Genomic DNA, 26,434 nt, shown 5'->3' with positions numbered 1-26,434 from the left:
TGTAATGGGTTTGTTTGTTTGTTTGTTTTTTGCGGGGAGGGGGGAGGGGGAGTGCAGTGTACATATCGTTTTTAGAGTCATAAAAATATGGCATATTCAGGCTAATTTGATGTGAAGGACTACATGTACTGAGGGTACATGTATTTCTTTGAATGGAATTCACATCAAACAGGGAAATGCATGAATTGTATTGATCAATAAGTACATACAAGAAGTCATTACACAGAATATGCAAAATTGTATAGGATGCAGTCGTTTAATACGTGCTTTGTGTTGACAACTTTAATACTCTAGGTATACGTAAAGTCAAGGTAACAGCAGAAATGTAATGGAGTGATTCAACCGGCTGTTTCTGATCATTATCATTATCAGCCCATTTTTACAAACTGTCAATGATATTTGAACTGTGAATCTAGAGAGAATTTTCAACTTCTGTTTGTTATGTAAATATCATCATAATCTGCGAGGGAGAAAAAGAAAAGAAAAGAAAAAGAATAATCAACCTTAAATCGGGCCTTCTGCAAGGGCCACAACACTCGTAGTGAAGCTTTTTATGAGTGCCCTCGAGAACACAAGATGCGTTCTCAACATTCCCGGGTCCAAGGGGTTGCGATTTCATATCTCGCCTTTCTTGCCTTCTTGGATCGGAGAAGATCGAGATGACGAGGAATTATCTCGTCTTCTTGGCGGCACTTGTATGTAAAACAACCAAAAGGATGGAGTCACTATATTTATATTCCATTTGAACCCGTGTTTGATGTCACCATTCAGCCTTTGTGCTTTGAACTTCATAGATGTTACACTGTAATGAACACGTAATTAACACAAACAAATAATCTATGAATATTTACACTGTGTGAAATCTGTTCTCAGCATTATAAGGGCCACTGGAAACTTTCATAGGGCTTACAGGATAAAATGTACGTGGTAACGACTATCCTCAGCAGTTGTAGGGACCAGGTTGGCTTGCTAATTTTGTAATGGGGCCTTACAAGCGCATGAATATTGTATGCGTTTGCGAACTACGGCCCCACGTGGAGTGTCGCCACGTAATTACGAACTACGTGACTGCGCACAGCCAATCTCTGACACACATCTGACTGACCTCGATGACTTGCCATACAATTGTCGGCGTGACGTCGTCGGTCTGTCTTCGGAGACAAGTCAACATATTAGTGTAATGAAGATTATTGCTGGGAGGTCTTTTCTCCAAGAAACATGCAGAACGAATGCCGGCCAGTCGTGATTAGCATGGTTATTATTTCTCACCAATTGTGCTCCGGGCGTTCGGACATGGACGGTCAGAACTAGAATAACAATAACCAGATTATTTTCACTCCCGGCGGCAGATAATATAATACATGTAGTTTTCTAACTTCAAAATCTAGCTCTCACTACCGTAAACCTCAAGGTGACATTCAAATCGCGTACAAACAAGTTGCCGACGGTAGTGACAATCAAGTACAGGTTGGCGCCACGTTTTTCTATCAGCAGCAGCCATGCAGAGTGTGGCAAAGAGTATATAATCAATGCGTTCATACAACTTAAGGTTATATGTTCGCACCACCAAGACCATGTATTACATAACACATATAAAAAGTAGTAAACCTCGACTAAGTCGAAGTCAACAAATCCCGTGAGTCGAAGAAATGAAAGAAAAAATCCAATTTCTACTTTCTCATGTAGCTTGTTTTGATTTTTGTGTGTGTGGTTTTTTTTTTTTTTTTGCGTAAATCAGCATTAACAATTCACAGGTGCCAAGGACAAGGACGGTCAGAACTAGAATAACAATAACGAGATAATGTTCACTCCCGGCGGCACAGCGTAACAGTGTCTAACTTCGAAACCTGGCTCTCACTACCATCACAAAAAGCTAAGGCTGACATTCAAAGTGCGTACAAAAAGTTGTTACCAGCGGTAGTGACAGTCAAGAGTATGTGTCACAGGTTGACGCCACGTTTTTTTCTTATCAGCAGCATGCCATGCAGGGTGTGGCGAAAGATAAGATGGTGGATACAGAATGCACATAATAATCCGTATTACCATCAAAGACCATTTTCTGTTTATAATTATAAACTACATTCAAAGGCGATAAACCTCGACTAAGTCGACCTCTCGTAAATCAACAAAGCTCGTGAGTCGAAGCAATGGAAAAAAGATATCAATTTCCACTTTCTCATGAAGCTTCTTTTGTAATTCTTGGCGTAAATCAGCATTTACAATTTGCAATATACAGTTGCATATGTCAACTTGATTTCTTGGTCTAAACAGTAAAAACAGGTATAGGCCTACAGATATCTAAGCTTTGAAAAAAAATGTGTGAAATATATAATTGTGCACGTGTGTGTATGTGTGTGTGTGCGTGCGCGTGTATGCGTGCTCCGCAAACCCTGTTCCTGCATCAATAGACATATTTTTTATAATTTTCCTCCTGTTCAAGTAATCATCTCATGTATGTCAAATCTCCACGATCAGAAAATGATTGATTCCTATGTTGGCTCCATTGCATTACTGTCTCACCAGCACATCAAAACTAATACTAGAAGAAACATGTGCTTGTTTAATATATATCTTCGCTGTACATGCGCGCGCGCACACACACACACACAATCAAACCCAAAAACGCAGTCACAATTTATGTATGTTCTCCCCAGCCCCTTCATTATAGACAATAACAGATACGTCGCAGAATACTGCAGTAATGTTAATTCTGTCATCCGGTGTGTGTGTGTGGGGGGGGGGGGGGTGGGTGGGGAGGGGGAAGGGGATCGATGGCTGAAATTTGGAAAGAAGAGGGCGGATCCTATTGATCGTTTGGAGTTTCTTCTGTTCTTCTTGCATAAAAATAATGTCTGACAGGGAAGCGACTGCTCATAAACCACTCCATGACGCCGAGACGAAGTCCCCCGTTGCTCCCTCTTTCCTGTGTGTCCATCAGTAGTAATCGATGACCGTCCATGCACGACCCTCGCTATCATCATGTGTATCTGCTTTTGCCACCAGTCTGGGAGCACAACGGGTGACTGCGCATGCGTTGATTACATCGCTTTTGGGAAATTTGACTGTCCTCGTTTTGAGCGTGGGTGATTTGTGGTGACGAGCTGCGCACGTGTCTGCTTACTTAATTGGCTCGTGCATACAATGTATGTAAATGATTAAAACCATTCTGAAAACTGATATTTAGCATCCAACTTGCAGCATTCTATTTTACAGTAATCTCGAAGTGAACCTCCTGGGAGTGAATTCGATTGCAGCTGCATTAGCAATGAAGGCATTGGCCCTGTTGAGTGAAAGTTGCAGATAAAAAACAAAACAAAACAAAACAAAAAACAAAAAAACCCACATAATTTAAAGGTATATAGTCAGTACATATAAAAATAGATAATTATTTGAAGTTGATTTCCATGCAATCCGTATAGCCCGGCATATAAGCTATCAGTAGAATTCATTAGTGACTGACAAAAAGGAGGTCGACAAGTTGCTGTAGTCTTTAGGAGCGCCGCGGCGCTCCTTGAACAACAACAACAACAACAACAACAACAACAACAAAACCCTAACAAACAAACAAACAAACAAATAGATTAAATCAAATGTATAGTCGACACAAATATAGCTTATTGAGGTTGAATTCCATACAACCTATAGCCCGGCATATCTTTATACGCGATAGGTATAGAGTTTATGACATTAATAGACAGAATTTGTGCCATATCGTATTGAAGAAATTGCAAGTTGTTGCAGTTGTTAGAAAGATTGGTAATCCTTCAAGCTGCGCTGCAGTCAGTCCCACAACAAAACAAAACAAGAAAATGACTTCACAATGCCATGCACAGACGCAGCAACGTTTAGATGAATCGCTAAACGCTGAATCGCCAAACGCTGTGATGGAAATGAAAAGGTCTCCTGTTACGTTCTGGCAGAAATCTAGTGACACTCGGTGTCAAAATAGAAGCCCTCAGCTTACTCCTCAAGCAAGCAACGTATGCACGGTAGAGTATTGAACGGCGTGGCTAGAAACCAAGTACGACCCTTTTAAGACGAATTTAACTCGACTCGACGACTCTAGGGTATCAATTTGAAAGTTCTTCGCGTTTTTTCGTCGGCTATCGATTGCGATGCTACCTTCTGCGACTTTATTCTTGTTCCGGTGTCTTTTGAATCCATTGAATCAAAGTCTGAGAAAAAATTGTACCGTCATATGTCAGGTCACGAAACCCTTTGCATTTGCTTACACGTCTACCTGGAAACTCATTCTGAATTATGTCTATTTTTGTCTACTTGTCCCTTTCTATTCGTTCATCTATTTATACAGTCTGTTGTAGTCTGTAGTCTGCTATGCCGGTGTATGAAAAGTGTTTTTTTTTTCGTATTCGGTTTTCGGGCAAGGTACACGTTGTATCATTGATAAAGTGCGAAAGTGAGAATAATATAGTCTTGTATCTTGTTTTGTAGTAGTTCGCCGGAAAGGAATTCATTAAAAGGTTGAAATAGGCAGGTGTTACATCTTATAACAGATTTGGAAGGAGAGTATGTAATATTCTAACTTGATTCTTTCTTTGACTGAGAGACAATTTAATTCGGTAAAGCAATGAACACTGGGGTGTATAACAATCAACATCCAGCACTAATCGCGTGTACTTATTCTGTATCCGTTGCACCTTTTGCGCGTCGGTTCTTGAACAACTTCCATACACCGTACAGCAATAACCAATATGGGGTAAGTATAAGAGCAAATGCAAATTGGTAGAATATTTTTCATGCATCCGATTGCTTGAGATGTCTTTCCACGTATTATGCGAAATAAACATGGTCATTCCACTGTGATTGTGAATCTACCCTCAGATATTTAACAGTATCAAATGTTTCTAATATTTATAGGACATATATCTACATGTCTTTTTTTTTTAATTACCAAAAACCATTACCTTTGTTTTCTCCGAATGCAAAAACATATCATTACATTCTAACCATCGTGTGATCAAATCAAAACCATTGATTTTGCCCCTTCTTGATAGATGACGTTCTACGAACACAATGTCATGTGAAAATCACAAAATTATTATATTGGTTGCCTAAAACATTGCTGTTGCAATGCTGGAAAACATTACAGTGTTTGAAGAAATCGTGCGTCAAAAGCTAACATCTTCCCAGATTTTTTTTTTTTTTTTTTGGTGCTTTTTCCAAAACATCACCTTGTTTATAACTTGGTGTGATTATGAAACTAATGGCTGAGCGTACGTAAAGTGGCTCTGTCGTCGATGAAGTTCGCCTGGGGTGTGATATACCCCGCATGGGCGTAACACACAGTGGACAGTGTTCACGAAGACATCCCCAGGATGTCCCTGCGTCTTACAATACGAAATTCCTCACGGGAGGAGCATACAGTATGAGACCAAGACGTATCATGTTTCCCCGAGCACGGAACAGCTGCTCCGCTGGGCTTTCAACCACACTTGTGAGAGGCTCCGATATCAGTGAGCGAGCCCATTGCAAAATGTCTGTGTTTACTCTCCGTGCGTTTAACAACAACGGCTGCAGCTTCTTCGTGAAGTAGATAGATAGGTAGATAGATGGGTACATCAGAACTGTTAGTGTAAACATGAACACGGTGAATGCATGAATACATTATCAAATAATTTGATTTGTAGTCATCCACTTGTAGTGAATGACCAAATGCATATGGTTCAGATTCAGGTTCAACGACATTTATTTCCAACATAATATAGACCTGCATGAAATTACAATAGATAACATAACAAATATTCATACATGGGCCACATCTCTCGAAGTAAACATCTTGTGGCGAAGGTACGCTTTACAGAAATGAATACAATATGCAGTAACATACTGATTTACCGATTATTAGAGGTGAATATATAGAGGAACAAAGCTAAAGATACATAATGAACGACGACTTTGTATATCAATTGATATTGACATTGACATTGTAAATGTGAATCTTCTTATGTCCTTCTAAAGTATAACGTATCTCCTTGATTACCTATTGATTACCTATGTTGAACTTCTTTACTTCCAAGTAACTGTGCGTACATATATGATTGTTACTGTTTATGCTGCGATGGAGAAAAATACAAAAGAAATGAACTCAGAATGAATGAAATGACATAATGGGGACGTGAACACAGACTTACATAATGATAACAAGAAGACTTGGGACGTAGACGTGGATGCAGGACAACCGCGGGAGAGGAACTGGAAATGGAAAATGGTCATCAAACATGAAAGCAATGCATATAGAACAGAGTAACAGCGAGAAGAAAATAAAACCTACTCATGCATGCATACCCCGCCGTCGTCATAGAAAAGTACCAACCAATAAATAATTGATCGTGTAAGAAGATGATTCTAAAGCTCTGTTTTGAAGGTGCCAAGCAAACTTACATTTTTCATGACGGGTGTCAACTCATTTCATTTTGTTTTTCGGGCCAGTGAATCTCACATGATATTTGTTTGCGAGCGGCCTTTGACGTGGTATTTGCGGGTGACAGGTTACCCGACAAACATCAGGTACGATATTGGCAATGACAGTGGGTAAATAAAAACAAATAAGAGCATTGAGTCGATATAAGGTCAAGGATCTATTGATAAAGAAACCCATTGATGCCAAATAAGCTCAATAAGATTGAAAAGTTTCAATTTTTGATAGAGCAGTTTAACATGAGAGCGCTTGTGCGCTCTTGTATTAATTCGATTTCTGGGGGGGGGGGGGGAGTAGGGGTCTAAAATAACTTCTTTGTTGCAGATGTATTTGGCTTCTACGGTAGATTACTGTATATAGGCCTGCGGTAGAAGTGCGAGAATGAGGGTGTATACATTAAGCATGTAAACAATTCTCGGCACAATAAATGTGTTTATTTTAAGATACCGATATTTTTTTTTTTGAAATTCTCCTTTCAGCCTCATTGAGTGTTATGCTTCCACGATAATCGTGAATCAAAGTGTATTCCAATAAACTTTGTTGCTTCAACACTTTGAAAATTTAGTCCATTAAAAGAATTACACTGACTGTCGCAAGATCAGCAGGTTGTAGACGATTAATAAAAAACAACAACATGCATTTTATAACTACTACATTGTTTCCAATGCAAAGTATCGACAGAGTCTACGAGTATTATCGTGATTATGGAGCGACATATTCACCTGAGCTAAACTGGAGACCTATCAAGTCTAACACATTATAGGCGTGAGACTCACGAGAACATGAGAGAGACTCTGAAATGCCAAACGTCCTCATTTTTAGGTCCAATTTTCTTGAAAATTCTAAACTAACCAGCCCTTTGGCGCCACGATTTTGAAAGGGGTGGGGGAGCACTTTTTCTGGTGCCATTTCCAGGTTTCATCAGCTAACAGGCAAGCCAAAAAAAAAAAAAAAAAATCATTGCCCTGGAAAAAACAAAACAAAATAAATCAATCAGGTACAAGTTGCAATCGCCAAAAGCTTTACTCTTTCCGGGGTTGAAAGAAAAAAGAAAAAAAAGTGGGAGAGGCCAAAGTAGTTACATCCGATGTATTCCTTTGTATTGTGCAAAAAAAAAAAAAAAAAAAAAAAAGTTGAGGCAAAAAATTCCCCCCGGGTCCCCTGGCAGTGCTCTAATCTTTAGATACAACGCGAATCTTGGAAATGCACCATAAACATTACCTATCCTATAAACATCAATCGAGACTCTAAGAACGCTTTCGAATTTGAACAATCCTTTAATTTTGCTTTATGTTTATATTCAAGGCTTGTTGCAATTGTGTTTTTAGCAAATTGTTCTGTTATCAATGGTAGAATCCACACTCTCTGCACGCTCGATTACCCAATTCATCAACCATGCATGCTTGAATTAATCGTGAAATCCATGCATATTTACATAGGGAGTGATATTTTTGTGCTGTAAAGAAAGACGTCGCCTTTTTTTTTTCTAATACTACACATGTTCGTGAAGGATTTGAATTGCAGGCGCCAGATATTATGGTGTGAAATGAATCATTGCTTTCTCAAACAAGCAGAGTCGGCTATTGTCGGACTCTCTCATAACGCAGTCGTCTTTCATTTCCCGTGGGGCGATTCATCTCGAAGTAAACTTAACATGAAAGCGAACAGAACCATTTTCACAAACTCTCGCACATTAAGTGAAACGAATGCGTAAAATTCCAGCGGGTATTCTATCGTACTGTCAAGAAGAGAGCAAAAACGTGATCAAAGGGGAGAGAGAGAGAGAGAGAGAGGAAGAGAGAGAGGTATTTTTTGACGAATCCTTTGCGAAATGAGGCATGGTGTACATTTGAAATTCATGTTTTTCTGTCTGTTTAACATTCAAGCAAGTACTCAACTTCTACTTGACGAATTCCTATGGGCAAACACTCTCCTACACATAGGGCACCTGCGTGTATCTACATGTACGACGTTACACACCTTTACACAATCATGCAGCACGCACACTGCACCGCTACACACAAAACAAAACATAGACACAAATAAACACGATTACAAACGCACTTTCATTTTCTTCTGACGTTTTTGTCAATATTTTCGGCGATCCCGTGGGTCAGCTTTCCACGTAACCCAATTCTATTCGTGGAACACGGTAGAATTAAGGAGCAGGAGAAAACCACAAGAAACTCACGATCTCTCTAGCTAAGGCGCTCCCCTTGGAGTTGATGTATTTTAAAGTCAACTAATATATAATAGGATTAAAAGGAATGACAGCAAATTGTAAGAGCGCTGGATAGAAATGACATCTTTGACAAGTATTCTGTTCGTGCGGGAATGTTGTTAATTTGTGTATTGTAACTTTGTTTATTTCAAGTTGCTCCGAGATAGAGGGATTGAGGGGAGGGGGGGGGGGTATAGTGGTGAATATGTGCATGCTGCAAATGGGCTCACGTAAAGTTGACTGACGAATGTTATGACCAGATTAAGTCATAAAGATCATATTCCGCTTATCAAATCTGAAAAACATTATACAAATCCAGAATAAAATCGTCCACGGATGAAATCGTTACACACATTTTCTCATGTAGATGTACACACACACACACACACACACATACGCACGCAAGCACACTACACACACACACACACACACACACACACACACACACACAAACACACATACACACACATCGTTGTATATGATTATTTATAATCATAATAATTATTATGTAACCCTGAAATACAGATGGCACATAAAATTATGTTGGTATTGATAGAGATTGATAAAGAGAGAGTGAGAGATGGAGAGGGACATTTCCTCCTCTATAAATCCGCCCACTCGTTCCTTCCTTTTTTCACACACACACACACACACACACACACACACATAATACGGTAATATCTAATATTTTTGGTCTCTTTCTATTTCCTTTTCCCTGTTAGAAGACACGTGGTGCGTTTTATTCTAAAGCTGACTTTCGTGATTAGCAGTCACCTGTGGAGTAATTTCACATCAGCGTTAGACGAACCGGCACTGCTGATAATAGACTTATCTCACTGCTGCCTCCCAGGGTTTTGTGTTTGTCCTACCATTAACCTAAGCTGATTCGAGCATACATAGCACGCATGAATGTTTCGTGCCTCCGTGCCAGTATGATTGATCATGTGCCCTTATTCCACAGTCAAATTATAGCCTGTAAGAGGTCGATGTGTAGACAAGAGACAATAGCATTATACTGTGGGAGTCCTAATTACGCATGTTTCCAGACATCATGGCTTGTAGCCTTAATCAAGGCTTGGCATTAGATCTTTTAAAGTGACAGGGACCAAGGATTTAAGAGGGCGCTAATGGATGGCGCCATGATATGCGCTGGTGGAAGGCGTGATGATATCCGCCATTTTCATTACGACGATATAGATGATGTAAACCTATATAGTTAACAGTCAATCTCAGTATGTCGCCAGCACGTATTGCGTGCGATGTCCTTTGTACAGGCTCAACAGTAGTTCACAATAATCATTCGCTGTATATGCATCGGAAGTATGTTACATACAATGTTGAACTGGACCGATCATATCGATCTTATGTAGATCGATCGAGCTGTAGTCTTACACTCTCACTGCAATCAGTCGACTACTACTTATCGGTTTACATGTATTTACCTGCAAGTTTAAGCGGCTATCAAGAAAGCAAATAATGTGTTTAAAGGATGGGCATGTATGTACATAGTTAGTTGGATCCAGCCAGTAACAACGGCCCAATCAAGAGACGATCTGAAACTGACATCACTTCGACCATCTTCGACAAACTCTCAGTACGAATCAGTATTGGATGCTCGGAACCACGGCAGATGCGTATTAAAGCGTGGGTCCCCTTTAACGCGAGATTTACCCTTGACAATATTGAAGGTCAAGACATATCTTTATTAAGGCAGCCCCTTGGTCAAAGTCTAACAAAGGGAATCAGCCTGGCAGATGTACGTTTACCTACATGTGAATTATTGCCCCTTTTTGTGCAAGTGCACAGTTCCCCTGATTTTTTATTGTTTTTTTTTTCATTTTCTTTGAATGCAAAACATGTATGTCTGATAGAAGGCCTGGACAATCAATTGAAATATTGCAGGATACTGATGATCGTAAATCAATAGTTAAGCGTGTGCTGAGCAACTGATGCAATCAGTCGTAATCAACCCTAAATCACTTTTTATTGATTATTAAACAGCGTGTGAAAAGCCCGTAAGAAACAATTTACACGCATCTCACGAAGGTCTACAAAGTATAACTCTGACATACAGTCCACTTGACCAATGTTAGTTCTCAGTGGATTAGAAAATCTTCGCTCAATGTTCATTCATCATTGTAAAGCTGGTCAGTTTCCCTCTGTTTGCACTCGCAGAGATATTCAAAAAGCTGCATCACTCTCAGTGATCCCTCGCATTCATCCCAAGGTAATGATTGTATCCTTTGGGTTTATACCAGGTTTATAGGGATTTAAGGGGGGCGACCATCTCGCCAGGGCTTCCTATAGTTCAGTCGGTAAGAACACAGGTCTAGCAATCCGGATGTCTTGGATTCGAATCCAGAGGGAATCGCATTTCATCTTTTATTTTGCTCAATTTTCATTTATTGTTTCATTATTATCATTATCATTATCTAATATAATATGTGTGTGTGTCTTTGTGGGTGTACGTGTGTGTGTATGCGTATGTCTATCTGCATGGTTATGTGGCTTCTGGTGACAAAGAGCCATAGAAATTGAATAAACAAGGTACATCATGAAGGCAATGGTGATTGTCTTGTTACATTATTTTGTAGAATAAATGAAAGTTAGTCAAAGTAGCCCTTGAAATATGTTGCCTACAGACAAAGCTTGAATGGATGTTGTTCCATTATATCATGTCCAATGATTGCACAACACGTTGTCGAATTGATCAAATAATGAATTCAAAAGTAAAGTTAAGCGTCACACCGGTACGACAGCAACAATGAGATGTGTGCAATTTATTGCCACTCAGCACATATCAAGCGCAACTGATACTTTCGTCATAATTTATTGCCTCCATGTTCGCTTATTGGGGTTAACGTACGTACAAACATCACGAGAGTGACTTTGCATCAATTTCCTCTCAGTGCTGGCGAGTTTCCGATGGTCCAATGGCGCCGCGTAAATGGACGGATAACTTCTTTATTGCATCTCAATAATTTATGGCATCCCCGAGATCATATCTTCAAAAAAAAAAAAAAAGGTTGTGCGTGTCTCTTATTTGATTCTTGGCCTTTGGGCGTTGGCGAAGGACAAGGATACTAACAATGATTCGATTATGATAAAGATAGCGTCACGCCAGGTCACAATGCAGGATATACGCCCGGGGAGGGGGGGGGAGGGGGGGGCAGAGGGGAGTAATAGCTAACTCCAGAGGACACTGCGTGTATTTGATTGTCCTTCAATCTCCCCCTTTCTATCTAATCTCCTATCTGTCCTTATTTTTATCTGTGTATGCTCCAACTCCCAGTGGACTGTTTCCGTTTTTAATGAGTTTTAATTTCACGAACACAATTCTCCAAATCCGTTTCAGTAATTTCAAAGTCATGGTCATTCTATAGGTTGAAACAAGAAACCATAGTGACTTCAAATATCAGGATTACCAAAGGAAAATCAAGGAACACCTGTAGAATATTAATACAAATGTCTTAAAGCAAATGCACACAAGGTGTTCAAAAGGAATATCTTTATGGAGAAACCTGTACTACCAGCTGTCACGCAAAATTTAATGTCTAGGTCCATTTAGTACCGAGAATATAAAGCACTCCACTTCATGAACCTTATCTTGCTTTAATATAACAGAATTTCACCTCCTACATACATCACAGGCAGTGTTTGCAAAAATATTATTCTTCAGTCTCTGTTTCTGTTAACTGGGGAATTTTTGCTGCCAAAAACAATAGTTCCCTTTTCGTCCGTGAATCAACACCATTGTGTTTCAAATTAAGTAGTGGAGGAAATAAAAAATAAATTGCATTTTGAGAAGCTGTCATAAAGTTAGCAATGATGGAGCTTTTGAAATTCTGTTACTGAAACAAACATGATCTTTGTAATATACAACAAATGTAAGGGCTCAAGTTTAACATAATTTCGGCTCTCCTCTTTAAGACACTAAAGGAATGAATTGCTTTTTGGTCGTATCTGACATGTTTTTCAACTGTCTATGTAATATTAGGCTGAAAAGAACAATGGTAATCCCAAAAGACATATCAACTCGGCAAATGTAAAACACACATACACACACACACACACACACACACGCACACACACACACACACACACACACACACACTCACACACACACACACTCACACATGTATTATTATACACCCTGAATGGAAACGCTTTGGACTTTCCATTATTGTAATACCTTCGATAGCAATCTGTAATCGAATGGATTTGTGAAAGCCATCAACGTTGAATTAGCAAGTAATTCAAAAATTGCAAATTTCTTTGACACCTGCTCAAATTACTGAAAATCATCTGCGGCCAATTTTTCTTAATATGAATCATGAGTTCCTTGATAAACACAGAGAAATCTCATCGAAAACTCTACGCCAAAAAAAAAGAAGAAAAGTTTCTTATTACTATTGTCTCTCAATAAGTCTGACGAAAAAAGTAGCGAATGAACAAATTTAAGAAAAAAGAAGAAAATCATTGAAATGTGCAGCAGTGCACTGAGATGAACACAATTCGAAATGGATGTCAATTTCTCCAGAGGAAATTTAAAAATAAAAATGCTATTACTTTTCTGATATCTCTGAAATGTTTCCTCATCAGAATCACATCTTTAAAAAAGAAAAAAAAAGGAAGAAATCGCTAAACATCCTGCCTTCTGAGTGACTGAAATACACGTTATCTGATTCTCCCAATTTCACTATGATTTCTTGTTTTATTGGTTATACGTGTTCGTTACGGTTCTTTTTCTTAATTGTTTGTACAAGATGAGATTGATAATGATTGCCAGTTCATTTAAAACATAAGCTGAGGAAAAAAAGTCAGGAAAACAAAGAGGATCATAAATCAAGAGCTCTCACAGTATTGACTCACAATCACACACAATTCCTGTACAACATTGTCGCCCATTGTGTGGGCCTATATCAAACACAGCAATCAAAAAGTGAAAACGAATGAAAAAAAAAGCGCTTCTAAATAAATCTCACTCTTCTGCTTCTCTTCTGTCTCCTTGTTCTTGCTTCGAGTATTATTCTTGTCCTTCTCTTTTTTCCCTTCCTCTTGAGAGCATATCTATATATGCGAACTGTCCGATGTCGATGACAAGTTAGTGCAAGGGAGGGGAATTCGTATACATTACTTGCATAGAATGGAGATGTATGAGCTTTTAACCAAACAGCAAATCTCGCTTTTTCAGAAATTGGCATGCCTCTGTTCTTTCTCTTCCTCACGCCATGAATACATAATTCTATGGCTCTTAAAGGCCGCGTTTACTCATATATATTACACATATATAAACATATATGTATATATATATATATATATATATATGCATACATATTTACTAATCAAAATATAAAAATTCTGCGTCTGTGTCTAATAAATAGATATCAAGAAAATAAATAAAAACTTCTTTTTTTTTGGCTCCTGCTGTGTTTTTATTTGACTCCTAAGCTTTTACCCTTGATATATATATATATATATATATATATATATATATATATATATATATAACAGAATATAAGAACGACCCTAGTCCATGGAAGACCATTTCGAGTAAACTAAAAAAAAATTATCTTTTTTATTTGTCCAATAATATTCTATTTAACTGTGATGGGAAGGCAACATATACAAATTAGAACATATGTTAATATGACAATTAACATTTACATTAATTGTGGAGAGGCCATTTTGTGTGATGGACTTGGGTCGTTCTTTGATTCATATACATGATATTCTGCTATAGAAATGAGAGAAGGATGAGAGAAGCGCTATTATATGAATGTAAGAATGACCCAAGTCCTTCATTCTTACATTAACATAAGATTTAACTCATTAATTTCAGGCACTTCCGGGGGTAATTAGGATTTATCATTTATACACAAGGTGAGTCCATGCATAAGCTACAATTTCCTATGTCAAACTGAATTTGGCCAAAAGTTGGACTTGGGTCGTTCTTATATATATATATATATATATATATATATATATATATATGTATATATATATGCAATATGACACTATGATTTCGCACAACCTTTATCTAACTAAGATAAACCTCACCGATTGAAGCGACTTTCCAAATGGACAAATATAATTTGTCAACATTGTATAGATTTGGGTACATTTCGTGCATGTCTTATACGTGTATATATAAATAAAATAACGACAAAGCCCAGGGGTTTGTTTGTTTGCCATATTTTAACGTTAAGATTTCATTACGTATCGTACACCCTGGTTCTATGCATCGAGATTCATTTCAATTCAAACTATATTCGCACGGAAATTTGACATGGATTTGAATAACAGTGTGTTTATATCCATAATCAGTACAAAAAGAGAAATGTACAGACACACATTTGTATTCTGCGAAAAAAGTGGAGGTACCCAGATCTTTAACTTGAAATAGATATCCCACAAAGGAATATGTCCATACCTCTCAGTGTGTGTGCCGATAAATCTTTCCATACATAATAATGGCTCAACCTCTTAGCGCCAGCCTTTGCCTTTTTCTTTTATGATGACGATAGTAGAAATGTCTCCCTCTATGGCACACCATCGCTAAATCCCATCCAACAGCCTGTGCTCGTACACACCGTCCCATCACCCCCTTGCATCGATTGAAAATAACATTATTTTTCTACGTGAGACACTTCTGCCGTTTCTTACTCTCTCTTTGTACAATATTATCATACACCATGCTGTACTCTTCCATCACGATTGAATAAATCACATAAAATGATAAACAGCTCCGGGTTGATAGCAAGATGGTAAGTAATGACAAAATGTTTAGTAATTACGCTTTGTAAAACATCCATCTCTGCAACATTTCTGCCTTGAAAAAACAAACGAACAAACAAAGACGAATAGTTAAGCTAAATGAAAGATCAAAGCGTATTTCGCCTAAACACTTGATGAGAAAATTGTTACCTAATGCTTGATATCCCTGAAATGTAATACATTCTGCGCAGCGTTTCATTAAGTCTGTCAGACGCTGCCAACAAATGTTTTTAGCTACTAAAATCCTGGCTTCTGATTGGCTGAGAGCAAATTTGTCAGTGAAAATCACCCATAGAACAGTTGATGAAATGCCCCCCCCCCCCCCCTGGACAAATGAAGCAAAACGCACACTAATGAAGACAAAGGTCATTGCGTGCCTGAACAGACGACTTTTGATCACGTGATGATGCAAGCAAATGCGAATGGAACATGAACGACTCCGCAAAGTATCGAAACCATGAACATGGCATTTGAAGCTTCCTGACTGCAATTATGGATGATTATGATATTTATCATTTAGGACATGTTTCGATGTAGAACAAGAATGACAAGACTTGCATCCTCAATCATCCCTAATTATCTTTCGAAAGTCAGGATCGGGTACTGTTATGTGGGTAACATAGGATATTTTGCATTGCATGATATTTTCCTTTAGTATGTCTTCTGCTTAACTTCATGTAAATTTCGTATTTTCATAACTGCTGGGGCGAGTGTGGCATTACATTCAAAACCAATGTTGGGGTAAGGCAAAGAATAACATAGAATAATGAAATGCGTAAAATGGCATGTGAATCAGAAAATGATCGCCTGGCTGTATGTGCTTACATGAGAAAGAGATTTATGATTATGCACATAAATTATGTATATAGACACAAAGAGCTTATATGCAAAAACAAATACTTTCATTTTGATAAATTTGAGATGTTTATGATTACGTTGTTGAAAAACAACGAAACAAATTAGAATAAATGTGATAATTTTTCAATATCTTCAAAATGTTTCTTGTTATGAGAGTGTAGTATAATTGAGAAAAAAATATTTTCTTAATTTCAGGACGATCTTACTCTAAAACATTTTGAATGATTTTTATCTGTTTTTGTTTTCATACTTGCAAAATTCAAAGTCTTCGTTTCATATTATACGTATATTATGTATATATGTATATGTAATATAGTAATCTATATTGTGCATATGTATATGTTTACATGTAATGTGTGTATGTGCGCGTGTGCAAACAAACAGAGAAACAGAAATGTACTCTTAAAAAAAAAATCCAAACCCACCCAAGCACACACACACACACACACACACACACATATATATATATATATATATATATATATAGAGAGAGAGAGAGAGAGAGAGATACATTTGAGAGGGAAAATAAACAGACCAATGTAATGTAGACAAAATGCGAAAATATAATACCTTTTTTCGAGTACTAATCAATTATGAAGAGTGGACCAGCGAGTAAGTGGACGCTCGTATAATCCTCACCTATACCTCTATATACATTTCAATCTCTTTATTGCGACACTGGAGTTCTCGATTTACCCTCTGCATCCTCAATCCATCATCATGCAGGGCTCTGTTCAATTATTATTTCCATCAATCCTACTCATTTTTCAGCAGTCAGACAGCGGGCAGAGGAAACGTGATCACACACATAGAAATTCGATTATGAGGTTATGACGGTCCACTAAAGCTTTAATAGGTGACGGTAAGAAGGAGAAGAACAAGAGAAGACACGCGAGAGAATGCCTGATCGCCATGATATAGCTGGATGCAAGTTTCCGAGGAGCTGCGACCACTAATCGGTCAAAGGCGGAGCTATAGCTAGCGGGCGTGCTACCACGACGAACAGCTCTCCTCTCGACACCTCTCCCCCCCCCCCCCCCCCACACACACACACTTCTTTTACTCGTTCTCCTGCATCTCTCATCACATGGAAGGGCTCACTGCTCATGCGTTACGCCATCCATCTATTCATCACTAGTATCTCGCCACCAACCAGTTGATTTGTCGATGAATCGTGCGAGGCAATGCTTAGCCGTCGCTCGTAAACCACTCGCTAAAGCTGAAACAGACGTGGATTAGCGTCTGCCGCAAACGACAACCAGCATTTTGCTTCTCGCTACTTCTCTGTCGAACTTGTGCTCTTCAATCTGCTATATTTTGTGTTTGTCAACACTGTCTTTGGAATCGTGGAGTCCCCAAAATCAAAACTTTTCGTTTCTTGGCAACGTTTCAAAGTTGACTTCAAAGTGCCACCAAACAGGAACGACACACCCAACGGAACTCGACATCTGATCTATATGTGTGCGCGTTTCCTTGAATTTCAGTGTTTGACATTTTGCTTGTAATGTGGGGAAAAACCCGCGACGATATACCTATAACACCGCTTGTTTTCAAAGAAGAAATTGTAATGCGCACATCTACTTAGTATACATGGACACACTCTTGTAAAATTCTTATTATCTAGTAAGAATCATTGCAAGTTTCAAAGAGTCACTCATACGCAACCGCTGTTGCACACACGCGGAAGCACGATCGATAGTCGGCAAGGAGGCATTAGAAGTCATAATCCCAACAAACATCGCGGCTGATTAATTTTTGAAAATACAAACATACATCTACGACCACGCACCAAAGTTCGCGCAAACATACACAAAGAATACGCAAGGAATACACGCATACCTCTCAGCAACCAGAAGGACAGTCACTGTTCGTCATCGTTACCCTGGTCGTTTGACGAGAGCATTCAGCGGGATGGTGAGACAGGAGAAGACAGCCCCAGAAAGTAGGAAATAATCGCTGGTGAAACGAAAGTGATTAAACCCAAAGACTTAGTGTTGGAGACGGCTAAGGACTGATACAAAGCTCCGACGAATTAACTTTTACTTTCATTCACCATTTTTCCCTTCGTTTTTTCATCAAATGGATGTTTTCTTTTCTTGCTCTTCTCCTTCGCAAATCTGATTTCAGCTACCGCGTCGACGCCTTGGATCAATTCTGGTTTGTTTATTTAGCTCTGGAGAGGAGAAAAAAATATATATATCAAAACCTCATGTAATCCCTGGACGATGAATCTGTGATATTTTCATTGAACGAGGGTTGACAACAGCTTGTATACCACCAAATTCATGAGGCAAGCCACTAACCTCCTACTATATAGGAAATGTGGAATGACTCCAAGCGTATAGTACAGCAGACCCATGGAATAAGGCAGGAGGAAGATCTCGTGGTGACCGGCTAATTGAAACTTTGTGAACATGCAGCCACCTGTGGATGTGCGGACATTATTTGGTAAGTTCTTCCATCACTCTTTTCTGCTGATGTCGTGTATTATGGCAAAGAAAACAAAACATCGCGTTTGCACCTGTTAATCACGTATCATTATGACCATAAGATCGGAGAGTTTTGTGTAGAACTAGAAGTTATACCCGTTTAAAAACTGCTATACTTGTATCTGATCTAATCCTGTGAAATATTCAACAAGTGAGCAGGAGACATTGCTGCAGGCTATATTGCAGACTTCATTAGGACGTTGACTGCTTCTGACATTTTGAATAACAGGGAAGGATACATTATAACTTGTAAAATCGGGACGCAACATTTTTAACGCGCCACGTACAATGATGTATCTCAATTGGTTTCTATTACAAATTTAATGTCTGGATGTTGGTACCCTGGAAACCCTTCTCGATATAGAGCATCCTCGCGTCTTCTAACAAGAGTTCCACGAATCGCATCGGGCAGTAAACTATAAACATTGAAGCTGTCATGTTGGCCTAATTTTTGCTTTCACGACATATCCCACTCGTGAGAATCTTTTTTTTTTGTATCTCTGAAATCAGGATAAAGTTTCAGGGGATCCGGCGAAAACAGAAAGAGAAAAATAAAAAGTCTCCTGCAAGATGCAAGGAAACACCTTGATTAACACGTTGCACACAAAACAAAGTGCCAGTGCGTAGCCGAGAAAATCGAACTCGTATAACCTATTTCGTGTGCCCTTACATGTTTTCATAGCTTGTTGTGAGTGTGTTTTACATCGAACTGTCAAATCTAGACCAATTTAGAGTATATAGACTTCTTCATCAAGAATTTATGTGGACGCAGTCCTATCTCAAATAAACAACAAATGAAAAAAAAAATGGAAATAATCATCCATGAGCTAAACTTGGCATCGTCTTGTTTTAAACATTGGACAGAACTGGAATAGATGAGAAATATACTGGTTGTTAACAAACGGCTTATGTTTATTTGTGTGTACTCACTTAAGATGTGACATCAATATAGACAGCATTGTTTGTGTATCAAAGTTAGTTTGCATGAGAATATTTTGATACTATTAATACTGCTCGATGGTTCACTGTACTTAAGTGTCATGTAGATGAAACTTCGCGAGAGTCAATTCTATTCCCTTGTGGAGAAAGGTCAGCGAGAACTCTGCTCCTGGGCACGAAAAGTAAGATCATGAAATTGTCTCAGATGATTCCTGTGGCGGCTAAAATCAGTCATTTACTCTGGCGTGAATTCTCTCTAAACGTCTCGCATTCAATGCAATATGCATACATAGTAGGCCCACCGCTGGACTGGCGCGATGGATGCAATTTGTACAGCGATGAGGTGTATACCGAGACGAGAACAGTGTTAATGACATGCGCGATGTCTTAGCAAGCGCCAGGAAATAACAACGAAATACGCATTGAATGAAGGATATGGGAACACTAGTCACGAATTCAGTGGTACACAATGTAATTGCTCCTTCATTTCACATAATACGTGGATGCCGACAGTATCAGCACCTGTGCCAAAAACTAATCAATATATAGGGAAGTCTTGCCAGTACAAAAAGACGAATACAACACACAGTAAAACAAAATGTTATAGATACTGATGTGACCAGCAAGCAATAATGGCATGATTTATCATAGTCCTATAAAACTCATAGTGATATGACCAGTCTAATCATAAGATAAGGACAGTGCTTACAAAACACACAAAAAATGTCTTGAATTTGCAAAAGAGGATGATCAAATATCCCAGAAAGTGACTTGCATTCAATAATACCTCGATGCATATTTGATAGACGACGCGATAGACACCTGCAGTTAATGATATCAAGGAGGAATATTCAATCTTGCTAACCTGTGTCTGCAGTGTGTAAACGCTCCAATGGAAAAAAAGAAAGAAAAGAAACAAACTTGTAAACACCAGCCAGCAATTATTGTGTGAGGCAGATGTATTGGTTTCCTGTGTACCCAAAGGTTATTATTATCCGCTTTAAAGTCAGCGGTGCAGGTCACCAAGCGGTCGTTCAGGCTGCAGACAACTGTGTCATGATTACTAGTCTTGCAATCATAAGAAGGAAACGTTCTTTGAAGAGGAGGTCCTGATGATACTTCTGTGATGTTAGAGCGAAAAACCAGATATGCATTTACAACCCATTAAGGTAATTCTTCCTTCTCGCTTGCACGGTGTTAGAAGAATTATGATTTTATGCTTTGCTTCATAAAGAATTGATGTTCGTCACACAACATGCCCAGGAATAAGCTTGACTTGATTAACTGTACTGCTATCACGGTGAAGCTCATACGCTTCTGGTGGCTCTGTGGGAAAAAAAATACTCCACTCCTTCCAGTATATTGGCACAATTTAGACGCCTCGCCGTATAAAAGACATTGTGTAAATTGCGCTTACCGAGGGAAAAACGGGCGAATTCAAGATGTCTTCTTTGATATGGCTAGTAGTCTTAACAGGACGTTTACTAGGAGAGAAACATTCCTTTTAAGTGACAATTGTGTTTCACTCCACCTAGAAGTAGGTATTGGTTTCTGTTGAAGAGAGAGAGAGAGAGAAAGAGAGAGAGAGAGAGAAAGAAAGAGAGCGAGAGAGAGAGAGAGAGGGGGGGGGGGGGGGAGAGGGAGGGTGAGGAGAGTGAAAGAGGAAGAGAGTGTGATATGTCAAAGGTTTGTTAGAAGAGAGAGCCGGTGAGATAAATGAATGATCGCTCTGGTCGTTTTTTCTGTTGTTTTCATTTTTTATCTGACAAGACGACTTATAGCCATAGCTCATATTCAGCTGCACTTTGCTGGTCTTCCATGGGGTCCAGTTTTGAGTGAGGAGGACCAGCTCACCGGGTTTTACACACCACGCTCTTTCCGATGAATGAACGAAGCTTTTACGTGCGTGGGATTTGATTCTCACACACGGGACCTCCATCTGATGTCTTATCCACTGTAGGGACAGAGTGTTTTGCTTCTACTAAAGCGGATAATACACAGCATTGATCAGTGAGCTTCCTTGGCTTCGAATTCGCGCCCGAACCCGAGCCATTAGATTAAAAGACAGATACACTACCATGGTATACTTGCAATACTAGCTATTGAGCATCGTCTTATCTACTAACCAGTCGAATATTGAATTACAAACTGCACCTCCACTCATGAGGTGAAAAAGGTGAAAAGGAAGACCACAATCTGCATTCAGTCTTGAAGTTTTCTTGACTATCAGAGCTCGGTTGGGCGAACATTGAAATTTTGAGGGTGGAGAGTCCACTTAAGTAATTGAGGGCCGTGACAGCGTGTTAATCGGCTGACCCAATCTATGAACAGCGAACCTCCTCGATTTCATTCGGTGAAAGAGGAAGAATCCGAAGTGGGCGAAAAAGGTATACCATGGTTGCTTGATGACTCAATTTGGTGCATTGGTATTGATTCCTTAAACGCAACAGATGTGACAAGGTACAATCAGAGCGCCTGAGAAGCATCACACGCTACGCTGTGAATTTGAGAAACATTAATGTATGTCCCAGAGGGAAGTGGGGTCATGTTTCCTTTGAAATCTGCTCCTGTTTGCCGGATTGCTTACACACATGCATATAAACACACAAGCAAACATTATGTACATTAAACAGTATTAAAAGAACTATGTAATACAAATGCATATTTCATTGTGTTCATTCATGATACCCTGAACCCCACTAATTTCCTGAGTATATGACAAAATGAATATATAAATATGTGTCATATTATGTGCTATAAATTGCATATGTTGTATACTTTAGCAGTGATTGATAGGAAAGCTCAACAGGAAAGCCTGACACTTTGTTTTCTTGTGTTTTGCTTGTTTTATTTGTTTCTCTGATATCACTTGAAATGTATTGTTTTGCAAATGCCGAATAAATGATAATAATAATAATAAAAATGATTAGTAATAATGATAATAATAATATCACGAGTAGAATCGTAGTTTGGATTTTTGTGGGCTTTTCCAAGTAATCTGAAGAAAAATACTACAAAAATATTATCATAGAATGCATGGCACATTACAGATATTCTTTTGGCCACATGAGCGATGATCAGGATATTATAAAAATCAAGTGAGTTGCTATTTCGTCGATGAGCAAAATTCTTGTGAGGATCGCAATTTCTCATTTCATAAGAGTTAACCAACAAGCTATCAATCCTCGTCTCCCTACATGTAAATATACACTCAGCAAAAAATGAAAGTAAACGTTTTTTTCAACTTATGATTTCTCATTGAATATTTGGCTAAAAGCCATTGTCATTCATGCGTATGTGCTCTTCCATAGAACAATAAGAACAAACAACAGATTTCACACAAAAAGAAACCTGAATTAAGTTGCAAAAACAAACCTTTGATCTCTATGGTATCTTTAAAGCCTAAAAGACCAATGAAGGCTAAAAATAATGGAGGATTATAAAGCATCTTATGTCAAATCTAAATTCAAATGAAATGAGAGAAGAAGCAGTAATCAAACAAGAATTGAGCTTTTTCTTTCAAATTAGGAAATTGTAAGTAATGTTTGGTTCTTGAAATTGTCACATGGATTTTAAATCACTAGTTTAAAGTAAATAAATAAATAAATAAATTCTGCTCATTTAACCATCTTTATGCTTTTTATTCCCTATGTCGTTTGAAGTTTGACTTGATTGAAAATTCTTATTTCTCCCCTTTAGTTTCCCACTTTGTTTTCTTAGAGGTAATAAAGAGATAAAGAGAACAAAAACTTATTTTTCCTATTTCATTCATGTCTCTCATTGTGTTAAACTGGTCTTTTGTTGTCAATGTTATCTTGAAAGGCATTTGCAAATGAAAGAGAACATCTCAATTTTTGCAATTTTTGATTTTGTGCCTTGGAGGACAAAAACGAATGTGCTCAGTCATGCGTAAAGTTTTCTTTTTAATTAACTCATGGGCTTAATAGCCAATTAAATTACCGTTAATATGGTATATAATAGATTGATTTTCATAAAAATCTTCTATTAAAAATATGACCTCGAAAAAGTGTTTACTTTCTTTTTTTGCTGAGTGTATATATAGCATTCTGACTTAATTCTTTATTCCTCGTTGTAAAATGGAATCATTATGAAAATGATGACTTGTTATCGACATGTGAGGTGATTATTCCACTTAAAGGTTATGCCTGTCGCAAATCCCAGATAATACCTTCACCCCCTGATCAGGTGCTGTGTAATACCGATCTGCATATTGTTAATTTGAATCTTAATATGTGCAGTTTTCCGAATATTTCAGACGCCGTATATAGTACTGATCTGCTTATTGTTAATTTGAATTTAAAATGATCAGTTTTCCAGATATTTCAGGAACTATATAGTACCTTTCTACTTGTTGTTGATTCGAATCTTAATACATGCAGTTTTCGTGATATTTCTGTAGGAAATTGTTTATAAAATGTAGAAAGTTCTCGTGTTGAATTGTTATGTTTTCGGCAAGAATACACTATGACCTAGACCATTTTCCTTGCCTTTTCTGCAAAGCCATCATAATGATTATTATTATACTTTTTGAATTTCGATTCGACAATCTTACAACATTCTCGCCTTTCCCAACTGTTCCGTCGTCCCTTGCCAGAACACAAACTGAACTGACTTGGGAACATAAAATTCTAGATTTATGAGTCTCTCTTAATTTTTATTTTCTGACAAATTCAGTTTTTTCATGTGTATGTGCTCATTTATCCTTATATGGAATAATGAATGTCTAATCACTATATGCATGAAAACAAATTGATATCAAATTTATTATAGAAATACTAAACCCGGAGACGAGAATCGTTCTAGATGTTATGCAGAACGTGGGCAGAGGATAACTATTTGAGAGCAAATCGAAAAAGAAACCCTTTTTGCGATTGACTGAACGAGATGAAAGAAATATGAGATTTTCATGTGCAATCTAAGCTGTAGGGTGTAGGTAATCAATATGACAAGATGAAAAGTATACTTTTATAGAACACGAAAATGTAATATCTTTCACATATGGGCGTATACTAGAATACAGAAGGTAATCGATATGACAAGATGTAAAGTATACTTTTATAGAGCACAAAAATGTAATATCTTTCATATACAATATACTGGTATATACGATCATACATGCACTATAGTACACGCATGTTGTATATACAGCTATATGGTATGGTATGGTATGGTATGGTATTTATTTCCGTATGAAAAATTAAAAAAAGGGTGGATTGCCCATATTCAGCGTTGCCAACATGGCAACGCTGTTCTTCCATGGGGTCCACATACAATGAGTACAATATGGACACGTACAAAATGAATTATACAAACATGCAGGTGGAAACACATACAGTAAAATGAGAGAGAGAAAAAAGGACAACTTTTACTGATAATAGAAAAATCTTAAAGGCAATTAGATATAACAATAACCAAATCAGAATATGTTAAGATATAAAATGGAGTGTTTGAAAATAAAAGCCTCAAACATATCTATGCAGTGAAAGAAAAAAAAACAGATTGTTGTAAAATGGTTACTTTGATAAATTTAGATAAAAATACGTAGTAACGAAACCAAAAGTAACTGGAGACTTGTGTAAAATGCTTAGATGAAATGACAAGAAAAAAAAAGAAAGTATGTATGTATGCATACTATTATTATGTATAATATTAAATGTTAGGGAGAGATGAACTTACTCACGTATGTACATATCGTGTGTGTGTGTGTGTGTGTGTGTGTGTTTATACACCGATGTTGATTTCAACCACATCTCAAATCTCAAGTCTAGATATATCATAGCGTTAGATATGTGAACTGTTTTTAAGATGGCCGCTTCGATTTAGCAGTCTCTTTTCTACAAGAGATCCATAATGTATTTTTATCTTTGAACTCATTGATTTGAGTTATTTTGAAACCAACTGTGTGCCATAATAGTATAGAATTTCATAGAAGGGCACGTCTTGTAAATGAATTTGGTGCTGCATTTGTCACGAATGTCGATGCTTGATAGTTTGAGGGTAATAGCTCGAATGTTTCGCGTCATCACTGCTCGGGCGTAAAATTTTGCCAATACACCTTATGCTCTATTACATTTGCCTGTAGACTTCGATTGTCTTTCCCCCGCTATGCAATGTCTAACCATGACAGTTGTATTTCTATAAAATGCTGTAGGGGCATGAATGACCGGACTTGCCACATCTGAAATGAGGACGAGAGACCGAAAATGAATCAGGAAGTGAAAGACAAAATCGAGAGCACTCAGTGAGGGGCCATTGACGAAGAATGTGGAATATAGCACGTGAGGTGTTCAATTCGCGTCCTCCTTTGTTCAAATCAAATTCATTTTAGAGAGCTTGGTGCTACAATAGAGTGTTTTAATGTCTCCGCACATGACCACCACATTTATGGCACGTGCACTTTACCCGGGAAAAGATTCGCGCTTTTCCTGTAACCCATTGATACGATAGATTCATATCAGAACAAGATCGTGCTGATTTCAGCATCAATGTATTAAATGGTAGATGTTATTAGTATATCACCAATAAACTCTCTTCAATCAGCAATCATGCTATTGGTTGCGATTTGATATGTGTGTGATGTTTTAGTTCAATTAACATTTTCAGGTATAATGTGTTTGTGTACGTGTGTCTGTCTGTCTGTCTGTCTGTCTGTTTTTGCTCATTCGTATCGAATTGCCAACGTAATGATAT

General features: G+C 38.0%; 1 pseudogene; it reads left to right on the top strand.

Annotated features, from left to right (window-relative positions):
* Positions 1 to 17,467: 17,467 nt before the first annotated feature.
* Positions 17,468 to 26,434, top strand: part of LOC139716439 (uncharacterized) — a 76,943-nt pseudogene continuing 67,976 nt past the window's right edge.

Source organism: Diadema antillarum, unplaced genomic scaffold (assembly GCF_040938485.1).
Source record: "Diadema antillarum isolate AM-2024a unplaced genomic scaffold, OU_Dant_1.0 scf00000065, whole genome shotgun sequence".
In the NCBI taxonomy this organism is placed as follows: domain Eukaryota; kingdom Metazoa; phylum Echinodermata; class Echinoidea; order Diadematoida; family Diadematidae; genus Diadema; species Diadema antillarum.
The sequence above is the reverse complement of the archived record's forward strand: the minus strand, read 5'-3'. Positions and strand labels throughout refer to the sequence as shown.